The 10,805-nt window shown below is 43.0% G+C and overlaps 1 pseudogene; it reads right to left on the bottom strand.

The window, feature by feature from the left end:
• Positions 1-6,434: 6,434 nt before the first annotated feature.
• On the bottom strand, positions 6,435-8,154 carry LOC142853594 (tubulin alpha-1B chain-like; annotated as a pseudogene).
• Between the last annotated feature and the right edge of the window lie 2,651 nt (positions 8,155-10,805).

The following is a 10,805-nucleotide window of genomic DNA, read 5'->3' as shown; positions in this document are numbered from 1 at the left end:
GATCTGTAACCACCACACCTTGCCTAGTCTCCTCTTCCTTTTCCCCAACCCCCATTCTGAGACAAGGTCTCCTTCTGGTTGATTGCCCCGGAACTTGACAAGTAGACCAGGCTGGACTTGAACTCACAAAAATCCACCTGCCTCTCTGTCTTGAGTGCTGGTATTAGAAGTGTGTGTCCCACCATGCCCCACCTCTTCTTCTCTTTTGCATATGTTTGTAAGTGTGATATGAATTATCTTTTTGGTTTGTTCAAACGTGTGTGCATACGTGTGGGGGCCAGAGGTTGACATCAGATGTTTTCCTCAATCATTCTCCATTTTATTTACCGAGGAATATTTATTTTCAGTCTCTCACTGAACCCATCTGAGCTGGGATTATAGGTGGACCCTCATATCTGCCCAGGGTTTTAAATGGTGGTGCTAAGGATCTGAACACCAGTCCTCATTCTTGCATGGCAAATGCCTTACCTGAGTCATCTCCCTGGCACCACCATTCTCTTCTCTGTTCCAAACATGCTCCGTCCTGTGGCAAATCCAAACTCTCACCTTTATTCTTAGATGTGGGACAGTTCGCTTGAGTTTAGCCAGCTTCTAATCAGGAAAGGATGCATGTGACTTTTTCTTGTTGAAGATTGGTTTTTGTTTTGTTTTTGTTTGTTTGTTTCATTTTGAGATAGGGTCTTACTCTGTAGCACAGGCTCACCTGGAACTTGCTATGTAGCCCAGGTTAGCCTCAAATTTTCAGGGACCTTCCTGTCTCTGCTTTTATCTTGCTGGGATTGCAGAGGTGTGAGCCATTGTGCCCAGTTCTCAAAGATTATATTTGAGAAAGTTGCAAAGTGTACAATAAGAGCTGATAGTCGTTTGTGCCCAGTAAGGCAGCACTGATGAGAGAGAGAACCAGCAATTGTCAGTTAACATGGGCTGCAGGAACAGGTCCTGCATGCAGACACGTGCCCAGCCTTAAATGATATCTGTAATGAAGATACGACCTTTTTGTTCTGTTGTTTTGAAATAGGGTCTTACCTGGCTTGTAACCCAGGATCCTCCTGCCTTAGTCTTCCAAATGCTAGGGTTATAGGCCTGTGCCAAAATGCCAGGCATGGCCTATTTTCTTTTTCAAACATGGAATTAGGTTGGGTTGTGTGTTGCTTATTATTACTATTATTATTATATGCACATGTCTATTTTTTTATAAAAATAGCATTTGTTGCTATTTTTGTTTTTGATGACAGCCATTTTGAGTGGGGTGAGATAGAATCTCAAAGTTATTTTAATTTGCATTTCTGATTTTTCTAAAATTTATCTTGGAGATCTTCCCTTATCAACACCCAAGTAATAACCTTGTTATTTTACACAAATGCACAGTATCTTATTGTGTAAACATCTCATACATATCTAACTAGGCATTCCACAATGTTTAGGTTGCTTCCATTAAAAATTAATCTCCTAGGCTGAAACAAAGAATGTATTTAGTTAAACAACCATTTAACAGCATGATATATACTGAGGTTAATTAATTAAATATAATAATCTTATAGGGTTTAGGGCTCCCAGAAGCAGGGTAAGAGACATATCTATTAGTGACCCCCTGAGCAGTTTAGGATGCTCAGTCTCCTCCCAGGTACAGAAATAACTCAGGTAGCCGGGCGGTGGTGGCGCACGCTTTTAATCCCAGCACTTGGGAGGCAGAGGCAGGCGGATCTCTGGGAATTTGAGGCCAGCCTGGTCTACAAGAGCTAGTTCCAGGACAGGCACCAAAGTTACAGAGAAACCCTGTCTCGAAAAAACAAAAACAAAAAACAAAAAACAAAACAAAACAAAACAAAAAAACCCTCAGGTACCATGCCTCTGTCCAGCAATTAGAGTCCTGAAGTTCCCAGTCATTGGCTTTATAAGATGTTTATTATGGAGGAAGAGTCCAGTTCTAAAGTCTTCCATCTGTTAACAGCTTTTATAAAAGAAAGCATTTAAATGGGGCTTGGTTACAGGTTCAGAGGCTTCGCCCATGATCAGCATGGCAGGCAGCATGGTAGCTGGAAGTTTTACCTCTGGATCCATGTGGAGAGAAGGAGACACTGGGCCTGGCTTGAACTTGAAACCCCAAAGCTCACCCGCCACCCCCCTCAAGTGACATACTTCCTTCAACAAGGCTACATCTCCTAATTCTTATCAATTAGGGCCTTTCCCTAGCAACCAAGCATTCCAATGTATGAGCCTATGGAGGCCAATCTATTCAAAGCACCACATCTACTAACGATTAAAATGTTACATTTTAAGTGTTCTCAGCCGGGCAGGCAAGGAAGTGTATACTATAATGTCAACACTTGCTATAGACAGGCTGCTACTTGGCTACAAAGTGCAATGAAATCAAGAACAGCCTAGCCCTAAACAATATGGAAACCCCAAATAAAACAAAACAAATGAAAACAAATAAAAAAGAAATTTCTTATGTGTCTTCTGTTATTGTAATAATATTATTATGAAAAGTTATCACATTTTTATGTTGTTTTTTTTTTTTTTTTTTTGGTTTTTCGAGACAGGGTTTCTCTGTGGTCATTTTTATGTTTTAAAGAGGAAATCACTTTAGCATTTAGTGAGTCAGGGGAGCCAAGCACTAGCTTGCTTTCAATTCTAAACTGGGAGGGGTGGAGTACTGGTTGTAGGGTATCAATAGCTGTCCTGTGGAAGCCGCCTCTAACTGGATCGGCAGATGGGGGAGGGGTGCGGGTGGAATATCCGGGGCAGCCGAGTACGAGAATTCGAAAGTACATTTTATTATGTCTTTTTCAGTGTAAAGAATTTCTTCAGCCTGGTCTACAAAGCGAGTCTCAGGACAGCCAGAGATACACAGACAAACCCTGTCTCTAAACAAAACAAAAACAACAAAACCAAAAGAACAAAAGAGGAATTTCTTTATTGGAGCTGCAGTCACCGTGGGAAAAGACTGCGGGAAAGAATTTACCATTCTGGATAGGAAAGCCAGCAGAGAACTTTTTCCTTCAGCATCTTTACCCTCTCCTCCCCATGCCTCCATTTCTGAGTTTTTTTGGCTGGAAGCTTTACCCAACCCCTAGCGTCCATATACCCAAAGAGTCTGGAAAGTGCTGGTGGAAGTTGCACCCCAGATCCCCTTCTCCATCTCTCACCAAACCTGCCACATCTCTGAAAGCCCCCCAAATGATGACCCCTCCCCCAGATATGCTCAAGACCACTCCCACAGGTTTTTCAACTGCCCCCCACCCCGGAAAGCAGACATAAGGTTTTCCAGTCTCTCTTTCCTGTCTCCTCTCTGGGGGACTGCAAAATCATCTGGGGGAGTTTTATCCATTAAACCTGTACTTTTTCTGATTCGCTTTGATTTGGTCTGATCAGGACTGCTGCGTTGGCAGAGAGGTTTATCGGGGTGCAGGAACTTTTCAACGGGATATCTTTACTGCAGGCCCTTGCTGGGAGGGGGCAGAAGACAGTTCTAGCCTGCCCAGCAACAGCTGATGTCCGTCGCCTGACCACCAGAATTGGTTGCTAGGAGGGGCCTGTAGCGTCTACTAGCGTCACTATGACCGCCCCTCCTCTCAGGCAAGACCTTGCTGGGTTTTTCACTTCAGACTGGCAGCTTCTGGTCACCTGCTTTTCTTCTACTGTCCTCTTCGTTTCTGATTCTGTGCAGTGTGGACTCGGGGACCAGCAAGGCTGGGGAGGACCGACTGGCGGTGAGCTGTCAGTCACCACCGTGGCTCTGACGCCAGCAACCCCAGCAACCGTGTGGGCGGGCGGTTTCCAAGCTCAGCAGCTGTCAAGTTGCAGACCGTCTTGGAATCTTACAGACTCTCCCTGTTTTCTTTTCTGGGGGTCGACCCAGGACCTGAAAGAGTAGGCAGGCACTCTACCTCTTAATTATGGTCCATCCCAGTGCATTTTCCTAGTGGAGAAAAACTATATAATGGGGTGATTTTGTGACCTGGAATTTCTAGAGCTCTTTGAATTCTTATTCTAATATAAGGGACTTTGTTTCTTTATGTCAGAAGTGGAATTCTCAGATGCAGATTCCGTGTCTACACGTTCCTAGACCTGAGGAACGTCTGAGACTAGCTAAAGGGTCCTGCACATGGATTAACTCATGTATTTATAAATTGGGAAACCATTGAAGAACCAGCCTGTCCTCATCATAGGTTTAAAAGCCATCTTACAGTAAAGACAAACTAAGTTCATTCCTGTTTATGATTAAACATCTGTTTTTTCAAGGATTGGGCTATGCCCCACCTGTAACCTTAACTACAAAGTGGTTCTGTATTGCCTATTCCAGGAATGGCAATCACGTCTTTTTTTTTTTTTTTTTTTTTTGGTTTTTCGAGACAGGGTTTCTCTGTGGCGGCTTTGGAGCCTGTCCTGGAACTAGCTCTGTAGACCAGGCTGGTCTCGAACTCACAGAGATCTGCCTGCCTCTGCCTCCCGAGTGCTGGGATTAAAGGCATGCGCCACCATCGCCTGGCGCAATCATGTCTTTGTTTTGAAAAGTTGTTTATAACCATCTAACAACCCTACCTTTGCTTCAAAAGGTTCACAACTACCTATGACTACCTTGTTAAGACCACCTGTAGATGGTTGTTGTTTACTCTTTGGGGGACCCACCACCCAACTCCCAAATAAATCACACACAAAGGCTTATTTTACTTATGAATGCCCAGGCTTAGCTAGGCTAATTTCTAGCCAGCTTTTTGTAACTTAAATTATTCCATCTGTCTTTTCTTTTCCCAGCCCCTTATTGGCTAATCCATCTATCTTTTGCCTCTGGGCTTTTATCTTTCCCTATTTCTGTAGATCCCTCTTTACTACTTCCTTCCTGACTTGCTGTGTAGCTAGGTGACTGGCCACTCCTTTATTTCTCTCTCTCTCTTTTCCAGATTTCCCCTTCTCTTTTTCTTCTCTCTGCCTGCCAGCCCTATCTATCCTATCTCCTGCCTTATTATTGGTCATTCAGTTCTTTATTAGACCAATCACGTGTTTTAGGCAGGCAAAGTAACACAGCTTCACAGTTAAACAAATGCAACATAAAAGAGCACAACACAACTTTGCATCATTAAACAAATGTTCCATAAGATAAACATATGTAAGACTTTTTTTTCACGTTTTTTGAGACAGCGTTTCTCTAGGTAACAGCCTTAGCTGTCCTGGAACTAGCTGTGTAGACCAGGGTGGTCTTGAACTCACAGAGATCCGCCTGCCTGTCTCTGCTTCCTGAGTACTAGGATTAAAGGCCTGCCTGGCTGAAATGTAACATGTCTTAAAATAATATTCTACAACAGTTACCTGTTGCCTTATTTTGGCCTCCTGTTATGTTCTGCTCTTGTAACCTGGCCCATTTTCCCTTATTTGGAAAAATCCTAACCCTGAGCTATTAAAGCCTTGTCTGCCTTACAACCAATGCTGACCGCTTGAACCCTGCCTTAGAGTGAGGCAGTCTGTGTACACAATAAAAAAGCTTGCTTTAATTGCTTGCTTTAGTTAATTTAGCCATGATAATTTGGGTCAGTGGTCTTTCTCCTCCCATCTTTGGGGTTAACACTATATCGCACAGTTCATAAAGCAGAGGATTCTATGAGACCAGGTACATACACAAAATGCTAAGTGTGGTGTCTGGCCCTCAGAGAAACAATGATATACTACTATTCAGAACCTGTGCACAGAACTGTGTGCACAGAGCCTATGAGGGAAAGATTTGCTACGGACCCCACCCTATCCTCTCCTTCTTCAGGGCCTGCAAGTGAGAGACTTGTAACAGAATAAGTTTTTGAAAAGAAGGAACCACAACCACCCCACCCTTTCTCTACCCACTCAACCTCAATAAACTTGTGAAAAGAATGAGTGAGGGGTGTAGAGAGTGGATCTGGGAGGATATGGGTGTGATCATGACCAAAATACATACTGTGTATGTATGAAATTCTCAATGAATTAACAAAAATATTACATTAAAAAAGAATGATTGATGAGAGGCTGGGGCTATAGTTCACTGGGGCTGGGATGTATAATAGCTCAGTTGGTAGCATACAGAAAGCCCTAGTTCTGATTACGGATGTGCTGTGTGGGACTATTTTATTATATGCAGAAACACAGATGCAAGGCCAGCCTCAGTGGGTTGAGGCTAGCCTGGGATAAGTAAGTTTATTTCTCAAGTAGATTAACAAACAAACCAAGGGCAAAATTTCTATGATCTCAGCTGGGCAGTGGTGGTGCACGCCTTTAATCCCAGCACTCAGGAGGCAGAGTCAGGTGGATCTCTGTGAGTTCAAGGTCAGCCTGGTCTACAAGAGCTAGTTTCAGGACAAGGTCCAAAGCTACAGAGAAACCCTGTCTTGAAAAATCAAAAAAAAAAAAAAACCCAAAAATGTTGGAGTTTTGGGAGTTTGACATGACACCAAGGTAGAAGGAATGAATTAGTATTCTTTACCCTCTCCTTCAACAGAACCTATGTCACCCTCTTCATATCCTTCTCTAGGGCAGCTACATCTTTATAGGCCTCCTCTTCCTTTATGCCACCACCCAGGTACCTGAGCACAGTCATGCTTGACATATATCAGGTCAAACTTGTGGTCTAGGTGAGCTAAGGCCTCAGCAATGGCTGTGGTGTTGCTCAGCATGCATACAACTCTTGGTACCCTAGCTAAGTCTCCATCAGGTACCATAGTGGGAAGCTAGTAATCATTGTTAAATTTGAAGCCAGTGGGACATCAGTCCACAAACAAAATGATATACTTGGTCTTGATGGTTTCAATGGCACCATTGACATTTTTGGGAGAACCATGTCACCGTGGTACAACAGGCAGCAAGCCATGTATTTACCATGAAAAGCATCACATTTCCCCATCTAGTTGTCTGGCTCAAAGCAGACATGATGTAGGATTCTCATCTGTGTGTTGTGAATATGTTTTATTACCATTGTTAATAAAGAAGCTGCTTTGGCCTGCAGCAGGGCAGAATAAAGCCAGGCAGGAAATCCCAACAGAGATGGAGAGAGAGAGAGAGAGAGAGAGAGAGAGAGAGAGAGAGAGAGAGTAGGTGGAGTTAGGGGATGTCATGTGGCTGCCCAAGAAGCAAGGGGTAACAAACCACGAGCCTCATGGTGAAATATAAAATAACAGAAATGGGTTAATTTAAGATATTAAGAGTTAGTTAATAAGAAGCCTGAGCTAACAGGCCAAACAGTGTTGTGATTAATACAGTTTCTATGTGATTATTCGGGTCTAGGTGACTAGGAACTAAAATGCAGTCTGTGCTTCCACAGGCATTGGTGATCTCTGCCGCAGAAAGCTGTTCCTGGTAACCTTTCTCAGCAGAGATGACAAGAGCATATGTAGCCAGAGGGAAGTGAATGCAAGATAGGACGCCAGTTTGGTCTGGAATTCTGTCAGATCATTATTTAGGGTCTCATCAAATCTGTGAGAAACAATATGAAAGACAAAAATCTGGCTAACAAGGTTGGATAAAGTTGGTATAGGTTGGGTATTCAAATATCAAGACTTCTAAGACAGATGTCACACATGACCTCATTGTCTATGATGAGGCACAATCAGAGTTCTCCAAAGTTGTATGAATGACGAGGATGGAACTGTAGGGAACAGGAGCAGAGAAACCTGGGGGTGTGGGTAAATGGAGAATGCCTGCCTGGACTTCTTTCCACAATTAACAGAAGGCCTCTTCATCATCAGGGAGGTGAACCCAGAGCCATTTCCTCTACCAAAAACCTGTGTATTGGTCAGTCTGTTTGTGAATTCAGTCCAAGGCCAGGTCAGTGGTTTCTTTGCCAGTGATGTAGCAGCCGTGGGCATAGTTATTAGCAGCTGCTCAGAGTGGAAGAGCTGCTGGTAGGTGCCAGTGACACTTTCATCAGTAACTGTGGGGTCTAGGTCTAGGATCATTGCTCTGTGCAAACGCTTGCCAGTTACTGGAGTCTAGGTCTAGGAACATTGCTCTGTGCATACGCTTGCCATACACCCATCTCAAGATGTTGAAGGAGTCATCTGCTCATCCAATGGTCTTCTTACTTGGCCCCTGGCCATGAGGCTGCATTCCATCTTTGAGGCAGTAGAGATCCTAGCAGGCATTGCTAATCTGGACACCAGCCTGGCTAATTTGGGCAGCGATGCACTCATGCATGGTGGTAGCTACAGGTTAGGAAGTGAGAGCGACAGGAGCAGACACAATACTGGTTACAGTCCCCAACAGGCTAAGACTCCAGGTAAGTAATACAATAGCAAGGTTCTTAATATACCGCATGACACTGTTGACTTAGTTATGAACTACAAAGGTTAAACCAGCTTAGTCTGCTGTCTGGAGGAAGCAGGGGGACTCTAAAGTAATAGATAGTAATAGTAGGAGGTAGAGTTGATGTGACCACAGTGGTTTTGAGTTAGTTACCCTGGTAGTAATATTCTGAAAAGAATAGGCATTTCAAATACGTCAGCACAACCCACCACCACTTCTCTGTAGTGTCTAATGTAGCCTAGGTGGCCCTAACATCGGATTTTAGCTAAAGCTCATTGTGAGCTCTGATCTTCCCGTCTTTACTTCTCAAATACTGAGAGTACAGGTGATATAGACATGAATAATTTGCATTAGTATAGATTTCGCTTTATTGATAGAGATTTACGGTCAATTTTGTTATATGTATAAATGTTTCTGATGTAACCTTTACTTGATAACTGTTTTGTTATATGTAATTTTGCTATGTTAAGGTTAAAGCCTTCCTTTTTTGTTTAAACAGAAAAGGGGGAAGTGATGTGGGAGTGTCATATATCAATCTGTTGATTTCATTGGCTAAGCAATAAAGAAACTGCTAGGCCCATTGGATAGGCCCACCCTTAGGTGGGTGGAGTAAACAGAACAGAATGCCGGGAGGAAGAGGAAGTGAGCTCAGACTCCGCAGCTCTCCTCTCCGGAGCAGACACCTCAGAGAGAGACGCCATGCCCAGCTCCCAGGCAGACGCACGTGATGAAGCTCCGACCCAGGATGGACTTAGGCTAGAATCTTCCCGGTAAGCGCACCTAAGGGCGCTACACAGATGATAAGAAATGGGCTAGTCCAGGTGCGAGAGTTAGCCTAGAAGAGGCTAGATAGAGATGGGTCAAGCAGAGTTTAAAAGAATACAGTGTCCGTGTAATTATTTCGGGGCATAAGCTAGCCGAGCCAGGCGGCTGGGGTGTTTGGGGATGCAACCCCGCCGCCGCTCCCTATTACTACATACAGGGTTTTGTCATCATGCTGAAATTTCAGAGCTCTGCTAAAATGGGTTTAACTAGGAATTTACAGTTGTATATAAATCAGAGCTAGAAGCTGTCCTGAAGTTTACTAGAAATGAGAGATTTATTTTTTTTATTTCATTTAATGTTTTTGATATATTTTCACAGTGAACATATGGACTTTATAATAATGATTTTTGAAAAAATGTTATACAACAAACACAACTGAAAAAGCATTTGCTCTTTAGACTTGCTCCATCTCATTTAGAGTTGGCTTGTAACTAATGCCATCTAATGGGCTAATTAAGTAATTGAATTGTGCACGGAGGGCACACGCTTGCAATCCTAGCATCCTGCTGTCTGAGGCAGAAGGGTTGCCTGCAGTTTGAGACTAGTTTGATGTGTATAGTAAGACCTTATCTTAAACATACACGCTTGCATGCACGCACACACACACACACACACACATTCTTGTTTTCAGTTGTACAAGAGCACAGAGAAAATGCATGGATGCTGAAGACTTCAATGGAGAAAACGAACCATGACACAACAAAAATCCCTCACTAGAGTTACAGAGTTCATTCTTAATGAGCTATTAGACCACCGAATGATGATAAAGCATACCAACATCTGCATGCCACTCAACAGAGGAAATATTCATCACTAATATGTGTCAGGTAGATTTTTACAGCCTTAAACCAAAAAACACATTTTCTGTCAATGTGTTTATTTTTCACAATGGTATATATAATGGCAGATAAGCGATATTTATTCTAATTTCACAGATTATAGAGGGATTGTGAAGAGACCATAAGTCAGATGATTATTGTCCTTGCAAGATCTAGGGCCCTAGACCTTAGGTCACCAGACTGGCATTCTTCTCAAAGTGTTTCTCTGCAGAAACATCTCTTCCATATTCACTGTGAGTACCCGAACCGAGACCCAGGAAAGAGGACTTAAAATATCCTCTGTCACATAATGTGACATTCTTTCCCCAAAATGATTTTACTTATATATACTCAAGGTAACTGTGTTTGAGGATCCAGTTTATTGCATTATTGTCAATACTTGCTTTAAAACTTTTTAAATTATGTGTATATGTCACCAAGTAAAACCTCAAGTGCCAGAGATGGGTTACATGTTTTCTGGTTATTGGCCAAAGGGGTCCCAAATACCACCCCAAAACATCACAGGTTGTTTATTGTCCCTTGCTATTTTGATTATTCCCCACAATCTGCTGAAGACACAACTTACATTGTCGAACATGCAGCAATACTGCCGGTGCCCAATTAGAAGTTTCGTCCATACACTGGCATTCATGGTATGAGAGGGTACTCTACATGCTACCATAGGAGAAAGGTAATCATCACTATCACCTAGCTATAAACACCTACAACAGCAACCTGTCTGCAAAATAGACTAGTGTGATAGTGGCGCTTATGCAGTGGGAGCAACTGTGTTGGTTTGAACAAGAATGACCCTCATAGGCTCATATATTTGAATGCTTAGTCAGCAGTTAGTGGAAATGTTTGGGAAGGGTTAGGAGGTGTGCCCTTGTTGGAGTAGTT

Source organism: Microtus pennsylvanicus, chromosome 7 (assembly GCF_037038515.1).
Source record: "Microtus pennsylvanicus isolate mMicPen1 chromosome 7, mMicPen1.hap1, whole genome shotgun sequence".
NCBI lineage: Eukaryota > Metazoa > Chordata > Mammalia > Rodentia > Cricetidae > Microtus > Microtus pennsylvanicus.
The sequence above is the reverse complement of the archived record's forward strand: the minus strand, read 5'-3'. Positions and strand labels throughout refer to the sequence as shown.